Here is a 7,500-nt window from a genome sequence, read left to right as displayed (position 1 = left end):
AAATGCGGTGCTCTTCGCGTTCCGAACCATATCTCCCTTCTATAGGATTCCATGGAACTCGAACGCTCAGGCAGAAAAGAAAACTCTTCCCGGACCCCTCGGCGGCGTCTTCAGGCCACTTTGGGTTACCCCGTCGAACACTCGCTTTGAAACGAGGGAACGATTATTGAAACGGTTCCGCTGCCGGGTTCCGGAATAGGAACCGGATTCCCTTTCGCTCGAGGGGCGTTATTCAGTTTATATATATATATATATATATAAAAAAAACACGCCACATCGACATAAGATCTCTCCTTGAGCTTAGGATCGACTGACTCGCGAGCAACTACTGTTCACGCGAAACCCTTCTCCACGTCAGTCCTCCAGGGCCTCGCTGGAGTATTTGCTACTACCACCAAGATCTGCACCGACGGAGGCTCCAAGCGGGCTCACGCCCAGACCCTTCTGCGCACTCCGCCGCGCACGTCCTACTCGTTACGGCATAATGACGCAAACGTACAACGTCGCACGTGCCCGTAACGGTAGTGTATAGGCAAAACGCTTCAGCGCCATCCATTTTCAGGGCTGGTTGCTTCGGCAGGTGAGTCGTTGCACACTCCTTAGCGGATTCCGACTTCCATGGCCACCGTCCTGCTGTCATGAGCGACCAACGCCTTTCATGGTGTCCCATGAGCGTTTTTTAGGCGCCTTAACACTACGTTTGGTTCATCCCACAGCGCCAGTTCTGCTTACCAAAATTGGCCCACTTGGCACCGTCATCAGATCTCCGGCTTCATCGTTCGAGTAAGCCGGAGTTCTCACCCATTTAAAGTTTGAGAATAGGTTGAGGTCGTTTCGGCCCCAATGCCTCTAATCATTCGCTTTACCGGATGGGACTGTTAATTATCGACGCCAGCTATCCTGAGGGAAACTTCGGACGGAACCAGCTACTAGATGGTTCGATTAGTCTTTCGCCCCTATACCCAGTTCCGACGATCGATTTGCACGTCAGAATCGCTACGGTCCTCCATCAGGGTTTCCCCTGACTTCGACCTGACCAGGCATAGTTCACCATCTTTCGGGTCCCAGCATCTGTGCTCAGAGCGCGCCTGCATTCACGGATTGGAAACGAGACGCCTCGGGAGTGCGAGAGATCGATCGAGACCGAAGCTCCATCCTCCCTGAGCGTGCGCGCGTGTTTAGCGCGCGCGCGCCTTCACTTTCGTTGCGCCTTTCAGTTTTATGTTTTAAATATCTCAATGACTCGCACACATGCTAGACTCCTTGGTCCGTGTTTCAAGACGGGTCCTGCGAGTGCCCGAAAATGAATCATCGCAGACGGATACGCGCACAGTCCGAGACAAAACACGGCAGCGACGACAGCAACGCCGCGTCGACGTCCGCACTCGGGCAGGAAATCGACGGACGACGTTCGCTTGCGTCGGGCCGGACGCGCGTGAGACGCGTGCGCGATTCGTATTATATGTACGATTTTGTACTACCGTCCGACGGCCGGTCGGCCACCGTCACGGTCCAATAGTGCGTGCGCGAACACGAACACGACTGGACTCCCGAACGGCGCTTAGACCGACATCGAACGGGTCGCGATGTATTACTGAGAGAGAAGTGCACGCCGTCGACGAACGTCGACGGACGCGACCCGTGTCACACACGACGAACCCGCTAGGGGACACGTATGCGCGACATCGAGGCGCGCGCCCGTACGCCGTCGAATGACGATGAATCTCTCCGTTCGTTCATTCGAGTTTCGCAGGTTTACCCCTGAACGGTTTCACGTACTCTTGAGCCCGCGACTTGACCCGCGAGCCAAGTGATCCACCGTCCAGGGTAATTGTTTATTTTCATGATGATTAGTTTCTACGATCACTGAAGCGATTCTATACACGCCCGTGATATTAGTTTGTTTAAATTTTTTTTTTTTTCTTTTTTTATTTCTTTTCAGTATATAAATAAAAATTAAAAAAAAAAAAAATATTAAAAAAAAAAAATTAAAAAAAAATATACGTTATTTGAAGATGACGATGCGCTATCGAAAGACGACAACATCGTGCTTTCCTCGAGAAACCGACGTCGAAACATCAGAAGGGACGCGTTGAACGACCCCGTTTTTATTATATTCGGAGTCGTCGTCTCGCATCCGAACGACATACGAACGCCGAACCGCATTTTGTTTTATTTCATTTTACGAAAAAAACAAACGAAACTTTCAGCGGACGCTTCTCGTATCCCCGCCGACTGACCGATCGACTGACTGACTGATCGTCGATCATCGTATCATCGTCTAGGAGAGCGTGTGAAACGCATCATCGCACGTATCGATCGAAAGCACGAGGCCTCTATGAAAATATGATATAACGCATAAAACACAAAACACGAAAACACATCGACGTCACCACGAATCGATATCATATTAAATTCAAAAACGAATTCAAATCGACACTCACATAACGACCGATCGATGTAAACGATGACGAGACTCGTAATCGAACGGAGACGACGACGCGTAACGTAGACGTAGACGTAGACGTAGACGAAGAACGAAAGACGAAAACGAAAACGAAGAGAGTCTTGAACTCGAAACGTATACAGCGTCGTATATATATTATACATGTGACTCGCGGCGCGGATTCTTGCCGGTCTACGTACACAGGTATAACGAAGACGACTACGGTAACGACGAGTGAAGACTGCACGCGTGCAACTTCGATGTTCGTTAGCTAGCGTTCTCGCTAGTTACGTTCGCCGCGTACATACGACGTCCACATTCGAATTGAAAGTACACGATTACATACGTCTTACGACGATCGTTATATTCGTATCTCTTTTTATAATACTACGTTTTAATATATATACGTATATCGATTCGATGACGACGCTTCAGCGATACGTATTGTATTTATATATTTTTTTGCGAATATCGTTATTTTCATACGTGATGATACTAACGTCGAAGGCGATGACGACTCGTATATCAACGAACGCCTAGACGAAGACGACGTAGTCGTCGTCGTCGTCGGAGAAACGATAATGCGATCCACCGATCGAATTCGCATTTTTTCGTATTATGATTCTTTTTGGTTGTTGTTATTGTTATTGTTTTATTATATCGTCTTATATCGGCACTCTCATTGCTCTTTCGTGCTGCACTATTTATCTCGCTCGTATACAGAGAAGAGCTCGATCCGCACAGAGACGAAACAGAATTCGAGATAGATAAACGTACGTTAATGATCCTTCCGCAGGTTCCCCTACGGAAACCTTGTTACGACTTTTACTTCCTCTAAATGATCAAGTTTGGTCAACTTCCCAGCAACGCCGACGGCCGTGAAGCCACCGCGTGTCGGTCCGAAGACCTCACTAAATCATTCAATCGGTAGTAGCGACGGGCGGTGTGTACAAAGGGCAGGGACGTAATCAACGCGAGCTTATGACTCGCGCTTACTAGGAATTCCTCGTTTATGGGGGATAATTGCAAACCCCAATCCCCAGCACGAAGGAGTTTCAACGGGTTGCCCGGGCCTCTAGGCCAGGGAGAACATGCCGATTCCTTCAGTGTAGCGCGCGTGCGGCCCAGGACATCTAAGGGCATCACAGACCTGTTATTGCTCAATCTCGTGCGGCTCGAAGCCGCCGGTCCCTCTAAGAAGAATTTTAATACGCCGCCAGTGAGTTGCTCGACCGAAATCGGGCACACCTAAATGACGACGCCTATTTAGCAGGCTAGAGTCTCGTTCGTTACCGGAATTAACCAGACAAATCGCTCCACCAACTAAGAACGGCCATGCACCACCACCCACCGAATCAAGAAAGAGCTATTAATCTGTCAATCCTTCCGGTGTCCGGGCCTGGTGAGATTTCCCGTGTTGAGTCAAATTAAGCCGCAGGCTCCACTCCTGGTGGTGCCCTTCCGTCAATTCCTTTAAGTTTCAGCTTTGCAACCATACTCCCCCCGGAGTCCAAAATCTTTGGTTTCCCGGAAGCTGCCCGCCGAGCCATTGTAGTAACGTCGGCGGATCGCTAGATGACATATTTACGGTTAGAACTAGGGCGGTATCTAATCGCCTTCGAACCTCTAACTTTCGTTCTTGATTGATGAAAACACCTTTGGCAAATGCTTTCGCTGATGTTCGTCTTGCGACGATCCAAGAATTTCACCTCTAACGTCGCAATACGAATGCCCCCAGTTATCCCTATTAATCATTACCTCGGAGTTCTGAAAACCAACAAAATAGAACCGAGATCATATTCTATTATTCCATGCACGAAATATTCAAGCGGCATTTTGAGCCCGCTTTGAGCACTCTAATTTGTTCAAAGTAAAATTGTCGGCCCACCTCGACACTCACCGAAGAGCACCGCGATAGGATTTTGATATTGAACCGGCGTTTTACCGCCGGCTCACCGACGATATGCTCCGCAAACGTGTCAGTATCACCGCGGATGCGGTGCACCGACAGCGCGGCGCACAAATGCAACTACGAGCTTTTTAACCGCAACAATTTTAGTATACGCTATTGGAGCTGGAATTACCGCGGCTGCTGGCACCAGACTTGCCCTCCAATTGTTCCTCGTTAAAATATTTAAAGTGTACTCATTCCGATTACGAGGCCTCGAAAGAGTCCCGTATCGTTATTTTTCGTCACTACCTCCCCGTGCCGGGAGTGGGTAATTTGCGCGCCTGCTGCCTTCCTTGGATGTGGTAGCCGTTTCTCAGGCTCCCTCTCCGGAATCGAACCCTGATTCCCCGTTACCCGTGACAACCATGGTAGTCGCAGAAACTACCATCGAAAGTTGATAAGGCAGACATTTGAAAGATGCGTCGCCGGTACTGGACCATGCGATCGGCAAAAGTTATCCAGATTCATCAAAATTAACGACTTCGGACGAGACGCCCTCCGTCGATTGGTTTTGATCTAATAAAAGCACTCATCCCATCACTGGTCAGAGTTCTGATTGCATGTATTAGCTCTAGAATTACCACAGTTATCCAAGTAACTGAGTAAGATCTAAGGAACCAAAACTGATATATTGAGCCATTCGCGGTATCGCCTTAATACGGCTTGCACTGAGACATGCATGGCTTAATCTTTGAGACAAGCATATAACTACTGGCAGGATCAACCAGGGAGCTAACATAGATTATTCTCGACGACGACGACGACACGTCCGTGCGTGCTTGCGCGAACGCGACACCTTCGCCGTAAGTTTCTCTCTCATTTAACTCGATTCTCGTTTCTAGCAACGACGACGACGACGACGACGTTGTCTTCGTTCGTCGTCGCTTCGAAACGAGGTTCGTCGTACCGTATCGATTCGATCGCGTTAGACGCGATAGACTCTTACGGTTGACTTTTTTCATTCATTATCATAATAAATAATGATAAATAACCGACGACATCGAAGTAGCCCGAGAAGAGCACGACGACGACGACGACGATTCGTCTTCTAAGATGACACTCGACGGTCACGAATATGAATATTCGAAACGAGATCGTTCATTTTAGAAACACTTCCGTACACGATGTGCACGTATGTTATTGTTCAACGGATATATGTGTCGTGAAACATTCGGATCGACGCCCGGTGTTTGAGTGTTCGTACCGATACTCGGGTTATGTATTTTTCGTACATGATAGTTTTTGTTAATATAAAGAGTTTTAGGAACGACCGTTTCGCATACATTTCTATATGCATTAAACGAACGTACTGAATCTTTTAAAAACTCCGTCTGCCGCGTTTATCTCCGAAGACATCGTCATCGCACCACACATCGGGGTCCACAATAAATCTACACGAGAACGTCATACGTTATCATGTCGATGAATTTGTAGAGAGAGGAGCGATGACGACGCCGGAGTCGCTTTAGAAAGAGCAACTTACGTACGTCCGTCGGTCGGCACAGTTATAGAACGAAAAGTATATTTCTCCACATTATTTGTATAATATATTATTATTGTAAAACGACAACGCCGCGACGAGCTTACGACGACGACGACCGCGGCAGCAGCAATACATTATAATATAATACAATACTAGAAGAAAACAACTTTTCGATAGAGTCTTATCTTCAACGGTTGCGACGCGTCTCACGAAATAATATTTTCATATATATCGTTCGACGTTCGAACCGAACGTACTCTATGTATATGCCGGACGATGAATATGACATTCGGCGCTTCATAACGGCGGATGTATTTTTTTCGAATATTTTTATATTTAATGTTTTATATATAATATCAACCCCCTCCCCGTCGCAAGGAATAAAACAAAGAACTCCCCCCCAACCCCCTAACCTCCCACCCCCACCCCCGAAAAATTAACGCGGTACGTTCGTGTATTGTGGAATCGAAGTTTATATTTTACGACGATAACATACTTTATTTTTCTGAAATATTTTAAAATAACATTAGAATCGAACACGATAACGATATCCGAGTGATTTCATTCGATCACTAAATTTGAACTATAACAGAACGATAATAAAATATCTTTGAAATGTGAAAAAAATAACGCGGTACGTTCGTGTATTGTGGAATCGAAGTTTACATTTTACGACGATAACATACTTCATTTTTCTGAAATATTTTAAAATAACATTAGAATCGAACACGATAACGATATCCGAGTGATTTCATTCGATCACTAAATTTGAACTATAACAGAACGATAATATAACATCTTTGAAATGTGAAAAAATTAATGCGGTAAGTTCGTGTATTGTGGAATCGAAGTTTACATTTTACGACGATAACATACTTTATTTATCTGAAACATTTTAAAATGACACTAGATTCGATCATTGCATTTGAACTATAACAGAAAGATAATATAATATCCTTCAAATGTGAAAAAATTAACGCGGTACGTTCGTGTATTGTGGAATCGAAGTTTACATTTTACGACGATATCATACTTTATTTATCTGAAATATTTTAAAATTACACTAGAATCGAACACGATAACGATATCCGAGTGATTTCATTCGATCATTGCATTTGAACTATAACAGAACGATAATAAAATATCTTTCAAATGTGAAAAAATTAACGCGGTACGTTCGTGTATTGTGGAATCGTAGTTTACATTTTACGACGATAACATACTTTATTTATCTAAAATATGTTAAAATAACACTAGATTCGATCATTGCATTTGAAATATAACAGAACGATAATATAATATCTTCAAAATGTGAAAAAATTAACGCGGTACGTTCGTGTATTGTGGAATCGAAGTTTACATTTTACGATGATAACATACTTTATTTATCTAAAATATGTTAAAATAACACTAGATTCGATCATTGCATTTGAACTATAACAGAACGATAATAAAATATCATTGAAATGTGAAAAAAATAACGCGGTACGTTCGTGTATTGTGGAATCGAAGTTTACATTTTACGACGATAACATACTTTAGCGACATCGTTCATGACACGAACTAACCACGAACGTGACACTACAAAATTTACATCTTATAATATCTTTCAAATGTGAA

General features: G+C 44.8%; 2 non-coding genes across 2 annotated transcripts in view; both read right to left on the bottom strand.

Moving 5' to 3' along the window:
• The window catches only part of LOC126778676 (large subunit ribosomal RNA), a 4,143-nt gene extending 2,125 nt beyond the window's left edge, over positions 1–2,018 (bottom strand). The window contains exon 1 of the ribosomal RNA XR_007670222.1: positions 1–2,018. This exon is cut by the window's left edge and continues 2,125 nt beyond it. This is a non-coding gene — a ribosomal RNA (large subunit ribosomal RNA).
• A 1,207-nt stretch (positions 2,019–3,225) lies between these two features.
• On the bottom strand, positions 3,226–5,128 carry LOC126778656 (small subunit ribosomal RNA). Its single transcript, XR_007670203.1, has one exon. It is a non-coding gene; the product is annotated as a small subunit ribosomal RNA (ribosomal RNA).
• Positions 5,129–7,500: the final 2,372 nt, after the last annotated feature.

The sequence above is a fragment of the Nymphalis io genome, chromosome 26 (assembly GCF_905147045.1).
Source record: "Nymphalis io chromosome 26, ilAglIoxx1.1, whole genome shotgun sequence".
Lineage (NCBI taxonomy): Eukaryota > Metazoa > Arthropoda > Insecta > Lepidoptera > Nymphalidae > Nymphalis > Nymphalis io.
This window is presented reverse-complemented; position numbering and strand designations above follow the sequence as displayed.